This window comes from Bubalus kerabau, chromosome X (genome assembly GCF_029407905.1).
Source record: "Bubalus kerabau isolate K-KA32 ecotype Philippines breed swamp buffalo chromosome X, PCC_UOA_SB_1v2, whole genome shotgun sequence".
Lineage (NCBI taxonomy): Eukaryota > Metazoa > Chordata > Mammalia > Artiodactyla > Bovidae > Bubalus > Bubalus kerabau.
In genome coordinates, this window is record NC_073647.1 from 91,058,073 (window position 1) to 91,067,907 (window position 9,835).

At 38.3% G+C, this 9,835-nt stretch overlaps 1 long non-coding RNA gene across 2 annotated transcripts in view; it reads right to left on the bottom strand.

Moving 5' to 3' along the window:
* The window catches only part of LOC129640300 (uncharacterized), a 49,127-nt gene extending 39,377 nt beyond the window's left edge, over positions 1-9,750 (bottom strand). The window contains exons 1-3 of one of the 2 annotated variants that reach the window (XR_008708731.1): positions 9,476-9,750; positions 8,807-9,049; positions 8,184-8,692 (exon numbers count right to left, since the gene is read on the bottom strand). This is a non-coding gene — a long non-coding RNA (uncharacterized LOC129640300). Of the gene's footprint in view, positions 1-8,183; positions 8,693-8,806; positions 9,050-9,475 lie in introns of those variants that run through there. The other variant, XR_008708732.1, reaches the window with a different exon arrangement.
* Positions 9,751-9,835: the final 85 nt, after the last annotated feature.

A 9,835-nucleotide genomic window follows, 5' to 3' on the forward strand; every position in this document is an offset into this window, starting at 1 on the left:
GTTTGTCTGGCAAGCTTTGCTCAGGGTTAGAGCTAATACCAACTGTATTGGTGTCTTTTAGGTAGGTTCCTTACCTCATCTTGTGCTGACTTTTACTATATTTACTCAACGGGCAACATGAACCAGTCAAACTGTACAATTCCAACTCTACACCAAGGGAAAGTGACCAGTCCAGCTACACTGCTGCCTAAGTCTGATATTTCAACCAAGCCCTGGAGCAAAGAAGCAGGTGAGCACTGTTCAGGCCTTCTTGAAGTCAGAAACTGCACTCTTTCTGTAGGTATTTCCAAGTGCTTTATGTCCTGCCAAAAAAATAAAAAACAAACAAACAAAACCCACAAACACACACAAAACAAGGAATTAACCTAAGCCAAAGAAATATGTGACTACCTGATTTCTGCAATTATCTGTGAGGGCAGGGTGGAGGGAGATGAAAACTTTTATTTGAAAAGACCATTCCCATTTAATATCTTTAGTATTGTAAGATATATAGACCTTCTGGGGAATATGATTTCCAGCAAAGTTAGGTTTTCTGTCTTTTCAATCATCTTTAAGAACACATTTTTTAATGTATTATTCACTTGATCTCTGGTTTAGGAGCTTGGAGATCTGGGTTGTTAGAAGCAGCATGCACTTACATAGTACAAATCTATCTTCATTATTTACCAGCTGTGTGATCTCATGCAAATTTTGGTTTTGCTGCTTTAAGCTTCATTTCCCTCAACTATAAAATGCTCATAACATCTCTTAAGATTTTTTTTGGTAAAAGTTAAATGAGATAATGTGCATAATGTTCTTGGCACATATTAGGGACACAGTATTGTTTTAACTAAAGCCCATCTTCCAAACACTTCTCTGCAGATAACCTGCATCTGAATCTCCTAGAGAGTTTCTTTAAAATGAAGATTCCTTGGATAAAGATGTGATATATATATATATATATATATATATATATATATATATATATATATACACACACACACACACATATACGTATAATGGAGTATTACTCAGCCATAAAAAGGAATGAAATTGTGCCATTTGCAGATGTGGATGGACCTAGAGACTGTCATACAGAGTGAAGTAAGTCAGAAAGAGAAAAACAAATATTGTATAATATCGCTTATATGTGGAATATAGAAAAATGATATAGATGAACTTATTTGCAAAACAGAAAGAGACACAGATGTAGAGAACAAACATATGGATATCAAGGGGGAAGGTGGGGTAGGATGAATTGGGAGATTGGGATTGACATATATACACTACTATGTATTAATATAATATAGATAACTAATGAGAACCTACTGTATAGCATAGGGAACTCTACTTAATGCTCTGTGGTGACCTAAATGGGAAGGAAATTTTAAAAAAGAGGGGATATATGTATATATATATAGTTGACTAACTTTGCTGTATAGCAGTAACTAACACAATTATTGGAGTATAGTTGTAAATTCCAATAAAAATTAATAATAAATAAAATGCAAAGTAATAAAATAAAATGAAGATTCTTGGGTTCTATCCTAAAATTTCTGAATCAGATTATTAGAGTGAGGCCTAGGAATCTGTATTTTATCTAAGTGCCCCTCCAAACTCTCCTTCTGGGTTTGAGATATAAAGGCTTTGTGAGGAAAAACAAGTCTGCACTTGGTTTTTTATTTCTCAGTGAGTCTGGAGGGGAGAGGAGGTCTTTTGGAAGCTGGCGCTTTTCAAAGTGCTGAGAAGGAGAGATCTTTCTATGAAAAGACTGAGAGAGCAGGGGAGTGCGTTAGTATTGAGTGTGCAGTCCCAGAGGGCTCCGTCGAAAGTGTTGAGAGGCTGTAAAACTGGACAGGTGGTAGTAGAAGTGTATTTACACCTGATCTCTATGGAAATGAAAGTTTAAATGGGTGTAGGACCAGACGAGCTTGAAGCTTTCATGATGACTGAAGAGGACAGAGATAAGCATGGACAGTCATCTCTCTAAACAGAAACTTGGTATAAAGTTGCTTGATGCCAGGGAAAGTGCATAGTCAGCTTCATCTATTTAAAATATTTAGTTATTTGCCATTTTAAATAATTGACCAAGTATTTATTAAAATAGATTAATAATTGGAGATAAGATGAGTATTTCTTCTCTAAATCCAAGCTTTCTGTCTTCTCTCTGCTATATTGCACTTGATTTGTTACAGGAAGATCAGTTCCTGGTTGTTTCTGGCATGAGCTGGAAAACTGCCCTGTGCTTTCTAAACCAGAACATCTGAAACACTGATGTTTCAGTACATAAGGTGCTTGATATTGCTTCCTTAGGCAGGTTATTTTTTATATCCCCCAAAAGCATAGAATGGAAAGGGAACTGTTTAATTGTTGCTGTAATAGCTGGGGAAAAAAGATAAACAGTGAGTCTACTGAGTTACCCCACTACTAATGTAATTAACCAGGCATTGGTACATATTTTATTTCTACTATGTTTGAATATTTGCAATAACACTTCTTATTTTTTTCTATAGTATATTTTACTGGAGGAGAACAACCTCACTTAATTAACTTACAGGGCATTGGTTGGAGAAATCATACACATCACTATATACCTTTTCAAAGAGATGAACTGAGTTTTAGAGCAACTAGGTCTTAAATAGCAGTGCTGGTATAAACATGGCATTGTGCTGCTAGGAATGAAACAATTGTAATCTTTTTAACTAGTCTAAGTCGAATATACAAGATGTTCTTAAGGTTTTTAGGTTAAAAATATCTTCCACAGATGGTAAGGAATAAAAGGGATTTACTCTTACACTTTTTGTGCTTTACTCTCTAATCTTTCATTTATTTTTAAGACCTCAAACACTCTATAAATACAAACTTGTGGCTGACTTCCTAAAAAGTGTTGCTGGGGCCCCTATAATGGAACCAACAGATCAGCTTTAGCTTCCACATATTGGCACAAAATGACTGCAGATTAAATATATCCTCCCAGGATGCCTTTCTTCTAGATTGTGAACTTCCTCAAGATAGAGACTATATCTTTTATATCTGTAGCCCCAAGACATAGCACAGTGCCATGGCACACAACAAATACTGTTGAATGAAAGACTAAACTGAATCAATGAATAAATGAATGAATGAGCTCAGCTGTCTCTTCCCATCCTGTTGCCCCTTTCTCAGGGCAAACTGAAGAAAACATTTAAAATCCATTCATGTTTTGAATATTATTATGAACTCCTAAAGAAATGAACTTAAGCAAAATGGAAGTGCTAAGAAGCAGATATTGGTTTTCTGGTTAATTGATTTTGTCCAGTAATTCCTGTGCAAAAAAATTTAACAAAGACATTAGAGGCAGTATCCAAACTAAATAAATAGATATTTGGGAGGATGCCACAAAGCCTGTTGAATTTCTTAAAAATAAAGGAGTTTGGACTCTTTAAATAGTAAATAAATCCACTATAAAGAAAATGCAAAAAATTAAAAAATTAACACATAGCTGCCATAAAGATTGCTTTTAAGTAATCTTTTTAAAACTCTTCAACAACTTTCCATTGCTCTGAGGATAAGATCCAAAATCTCTAATTTGGACTACAAGCTAATTCATTGATTTGGGCTTCCCTGGTGGCTTAGACTGTAAAGAATCTGCTCACAATGTGGGAGACATGGGTTCAATCCTTGGGTTGGGAAGATCCCCTGGAGGAGGGGATGGCAACCCACTCAGTTGGACACAACTGAGCAACTAAGCACAGCACAGCAATTCATTGATTCAGTCCAGAAATACTGATGAATGTCTATTATGTATTTCAGGCTTGGAAAATACAGTGGTGAAGGAGTTGGGCTAAGCCTCAGTTCCCACAGAACTTTACACTGGGAGCGGGCCAGTGGGAAGACTGACAGACTATAAACATAGAAATACAATCAGTAAACATCATAAGCAAATAGACAAGATAAATTCCAGTGTGATGAGTGCTATGAAGAAAATAGAATGATTTTCTAGAGAAAACAAGCTATTCTTTCAGTTTCCTAAGTTTCCATTGTCTGACCCCAGGTAATTTGTATAGGTTATTCCCTCCCTCAGGGCTCCTCCCTTATCTTCCTTCCCTCTTTAACCATCATTTTTCCTTCAGCTCAAGTCGGAGCTAAAAATGGCAACTTTTCTGGGTTAAACGTTCTTTTTATATATCCCTCCTATTGTACCCATATCTCCTTTGTAATGTTTATTCAGTTCAGTTCAGTCGCTCAGTTGTGTCCAACTCTTTGCGACCCCATGAATCGCAGCATGCCAGGCCTCCATGTCCATCACCAACTCCCGGAGTTCACTCACACTCACTTCCATCGAGTCGGTGATGCCATCCAGCCATCTCATCCTCTGTCGTCCCCTTCTCCTCCTGCCCCCAATCCCCCCCAGCATCAGAGTCTTTTCCAATGAGTCAACTCTTCGCATGAGGTGGCCAAAATACTGGAGTTTCAGCTTTAGCATCATTCCTTCCAAAGAAATCCCAGGGCTGATCTCCTTCAGAATGGACTGGGTGGACGTCCTTGCAGTCCAAGGGACTCTCAAGAGTCTTCTCCAACACCACAGTTCAAAAGCATCAATTCTTCGGTGCTCAGCCTTCTTCACAGTCCAACTCTCACATCCATACATGACCACAGGAAAAACCATAGCCTTGACTAGACGGACCTTTGTTGACAAAGTAATGTCTCTGCTTTTTAATATGCTATTTAGGTTGGTCATAACTTTCCTTCCAAGGAGTAAGCATCTTTTAATTTAATGGCTGCAATCACCATCTGCAGTGATTTTGGAGCCCCCAAAAATAAAGTCTGACACTATTTCCACTGTTTCCCCATCTATTTCCCATGAAGTGATGGGACCGGATGCCATGATCTTCGTTTTCTGAATGTTGAGCTTTAAGCCAACTTCTTCACTCTCCACTTTCACTTTCATCAAGAGGCTTTTTAGTTCCTCTTCACTTTCTGCCATAATGGTGGTGTCATCTGCATATCTGAAGTTATTGATATTTCTCCCGGGAATCTTGATTCCAGCTTGTGCTTCTTCCAGCCCAGCGTTTCTCATGATGTACTCTGCATATAAGTTAAATAAGCAGAGTGACAATATACAGCCCTTTTGTACTCCTTTTCCAATTTTGAACAGATTGCCTTTCTATTTAAAAACATATTTCCATAGGCAAAACATAGGCAAAACACTCTCTGACATACATCACAGCAGGATCCTCTATGACCCACCTCCCAGAATATTGGAAATAAAAGCAAAAATAAACAAATGGGACCTAATTAACCTTAAAAGCTTCTGCACATCAAAGGAAACTATTAGCAAGGTGAAAAGACAGCCCTCAGAATGGGAGAAGATAATAGCAAATGAAGCAACTGACAAACAACTAATCTCGAGAATATACAAGCAACTCCTACAGCTCAACTCCAGAAAAATAAATGACCCAATCAAAAAATGGGCCAAAGAACTAAACAGACATTTCTCCAAAGAAGACATACAGATGGCTAACAAACACATGAAAAGATGCTCAACATCACTCATTATCAGAGAAATGCAAATCAAAACCACTATGAGGTACCATTTCACACCAGTCAGAATGGCTGCGATCCAAAAGTCTACAAGTAATAAATGCTGGAGAGGGTGTGGAGAAAAGGGAACCCTCTTACCCTGTTGGTGGGAATGCAAACTAGTGCAGCCACTATGGAGAACAGTGTGGAGATTCCTTAAAAAACTGGAAATAGACCTGCCTTATGATCCAGCAATCCCACTGCTGGGCATACACACTGAGGAAACCAGAAGGGAAAGAGACACGTGTACCCCAATGTTCATCGCAGCACTGTTTATAATAGCCAGGACATGGAAGCAACCTAGATGTCCATCAGCAGATGAATGGATAAGAAAGCTGTGGTACATATACACAATGGAGTATTACTCAGCCATTAAAAAGAATACATTTGAATCAGTTCTAATGAGGTGGATGAAAATGGAGCCTATTATACAGAGTGAAGTAAGCCAGAAAGAAAAACACGAATACAGTATACTAACGCATATATATGGAATTTAGAAAGATGGTAACAATAACCCTGTGTACGAGACAGCAAAAGAGACACTGATGCATAGAACAGTCTTATGGACTCTGTGAGAGAGGGAGAGGGTGGGAAGATTTGGGAGAATGGCATTGAAACATGTAAAATATCATGTATGAAACGAGTTGCCAGTCCAGGTTCGATGCACGATACTGGATGCTTGGGGCTGGTGCACTGGGACAACCCAGAGGGATGGAATGGGGAGGGAGGAGGGAGGGGGGTTCGGGTTGGGGAACACATGTATACCTGTGGCGGATTCATTTTGATATTTGGCAAAACTAATACAGTTATGTAAAGTCTAAAAATAAAATAAAATTAAAAAAAAAATAAAAATAAAAAAATAAAACAGTAACTTAAAAAAAATTAAAAAAAATAAAAACATATTTCCAGATCTATCCATTTTTTTAGCTACTCATTTCTAATAGCTATGTAGTAGTCCATTATGTGGATGTACTGTATTTAACTAATTATTGTTGAATAGTTATTTTTCTGATTTTTCAGTATTTCAATACTATACAATTAATCAAGATTAACATCTTTATATATTTAGTAGGTACATTTTTGCAAACTTGTCCACTTATTTTCCTTAAAATAAATTTCTATATGTGGACTTGTTGGTCAAACAATATGGATGTTGAGGCTTTTGATACATGTTGCCAGATTACCTTAAAATGGCTGTATCAATTTGTACCAATAGCATACAAGTGTGCCCATTTCATACTATCTTCATCCACACTTAATATTATAAAATGTTTAATCTTTGACATTCTGCTAGGCAAAAAAGGTATTGTTTTTATTTCTGATTACTCGTGAGGTTGATTACTCACTCTGATTACTATTATTGTTATGTTTATCAGCCAAATGTTTTCTCCTCATTTGAACTGAATTCATGTCTTTTGCATATTTTTTAATTGGAGCACTTACCTTTAAAAACATTTATAATAGCACTTCATAGACTACAGATCTTCCTCAATTTATGATGGGATTATGTCCCCAAAAAATCCATCCTAAGTAGAAAATATCCTAAGTGGAAAATGCATCTGATGCACATAACCTACCAAACAGCATAGTTTAACCTAGACTACCTCAAACACGCTCAGATAATTTACATTAGCCTACAATTCGGCAAAATCATCTAACAAAAAGTCTATTTTATCATAAAGTGATGAATATCTCATGTCATTTATTGAATACTGAAATACAGAATGGTTGTGTGGGTACAGAATTGTTACCAGTATCTGGGTTATTAACCCTCAAGATGTGGTTGACTGGGAACTGCAGCTCACTGCTGCTGCCCAGCATTACCAGCATATCACTGCCCAGCATATCGCTAGCCCAGAAAAAGATCAAAATTCAAAATTTGAAGTACTGAATAAGTATCACTTTATACTATCTTAAAGTGAAAAAAACTGTTTAAGTTGAACCATTATAAACTGGGCACTGTCTGTAGTAATATTAGCCATACATGCTTATCATATATTTATCATATATGCAGCATTTTTGCTAATTTCCCTTTTTATTATAAACCAGTACTAATCCTTAGCTATCATATTGAAATTATTTTTCTCAGTGTATCATTTGTCTTTTAATTTTATTAACATTGTGTGTTGATATTCAGAAGCTTTCATTTATGAAGTTGTATTTAACAATAATTCCTTTTGTGGATTTTGTGTCATATTTAGAAAGTCCTTCTACATCCCCAAAGCTATGGACATATACACTTATGTTTTCTACTTTTTTTATGATTTTATATTTTACATTAAGCCATGTTTGTCTCAAGAATATGTCAAGAAGTGGCTAATGTTATTGCCATAATCTCAATATCAAGCTTAACAGCAATTGCTGGCCACTGAAGAATTCACTTTACACTAGGTAAAAGTTCTAGTATATGATTATGCAATATAAGACGCAAGCTGAGTAGACACACAGTATCTAATCCACATTCCCATACTGTCAAAAATGGTACTATTAATATGCTTGAAAGTTGAGCAGGTAAGTATGAGGGATATTGTTGTAACTGCTTGGAATGAAATACATGTCTGGGTGATGAAATGGCCATCATGCTGAGGCTGGCACTCTCTCAAATAATATTTGAGGGCCTACTATGAGCTTGTTGGGGATATAACAGTGAATAAGAGGCTTACTGTTAAGGGGGTGGGCATAAACAAATATTTTCAGATGAATTTCTTTAAAGAAAAGTAAGCTGGGAAGGGGATGTTGTTGTTGTTGAGTTGCTAAGTCGTGTCCAGCTCTTTGAGACCCCATGGACTGGAGCCCACCAGAGTCCCCCGTCCATGAGATTTCTCCAGAAAGAAAACTGGAGTCAGTTGCCATTTCCTTCTCCAGGGGAATCTTCCTGACCCAGGGATGGAACATGTGTCTCCTGCATCGGCAGGTAGCTTCTTTGCCATTAAGCCACCAGGGAAGCCCAGTAAGGGCATGGGGGAAGTTGTAATTTCAGATAGGGTGGTTAGGGAAGTGTTTTCTGGGGAGATGACAATTGAGAAAAGGTTTGGGTGATGAGAGCAAAGATATGAAGAGGAAAATGCCAGCCTAAGTAAAGTTGTAGAGGTGGGAACAAGTTTAGTTCGTTGGAAGAATACTAAGAAAGCCAGTGTAGCTGGACTGTTACCTGAAAACACAGAACACAGAAAAATGAGAAAAGAAACGAGATAACACCCTAAAACTGTGGTTGTTTTTCTTAGCTGTGAAAACGAGAGTTGTTGCTTGCTAGCTCATACTGTACCTTCTTTCATGCATTACTATCTAAGAAAGGCCTTCCTCGGTGGTGGTGGTGGTGGTTTAGTCGCTAAGTCGTGTCCGACTCTTGGCGACCCCGTGGACTGTAGCCCGCCAGGCTCCTCTGTCTATGGGATTTTCCAGGCAAGGATACTGGAGTGAATTGCCATTTCCTTCTCCAGGGGATCTTCTTGACCCAGGAATCGAACCCAGGTCTCCTGCATTGCACGCAGATTCTTTACCGACTGACCTATGAGGGGAAGTCCATGTAGTTGTTTTTCTTAACTGTGAAAACGACTTGCTAGCTCATACTGTACTTTCTTTCATGCATTACTATCTAAGAAAGGCCTTCCTTAACCGCCCTTAGATTCCAACGTTATCAAATTTTCCCACCCTTTTACAAACACCGCCCCTTCTCAAGAATTTCAGAATTACCGTTTGAGAGAGGCCACCTCGGACCACTCTTTTTAAAACTGCAATTCCCATTTGCCGCCACCGGGCTCTCTCCCACCCACCTTCCCTCGCCTTATTTTTCTCCCTAGCATTTATCATTAATTTTATATACTATAATTATTGTCCCTCCCCCCAAGAATATAAAGATACACAAGAACTGGGATTTTGGTCTGCTTTAATTTGCGCTGTATCCCCAAAATCTATACTAGTGTTTGACACCTACAGTTGGCATTCGATAAATGTATTCGAATAAAAGTAGGATGCTGTATTAACCGGTCCTGACTGTGTGAATCGACGTCAGGCTAGACTAATATCGCGTTTCTCACTCTCTGAAAAGGGCTTCCAGCAGTCATACGGTGACGTCCTCCAGTTTTCAAAATGGGAAAGGTTCTCACAGTTCTCAGAACGCGAATTTCTCGCCACAATTCAAAATGGCGGAGGAGGGTGGGGCCTGTCACATGGTGGGCGGCACAGCAGCTTTCCTTTTCCAGGCCGCGGCCCGCCCTGCCGCGTCGTCAGCCGGCCACCTCCTCCTCTCACCGAGGGTTTTTCGAGGAATCGCCTGGGATTGGATAAGCGGCTG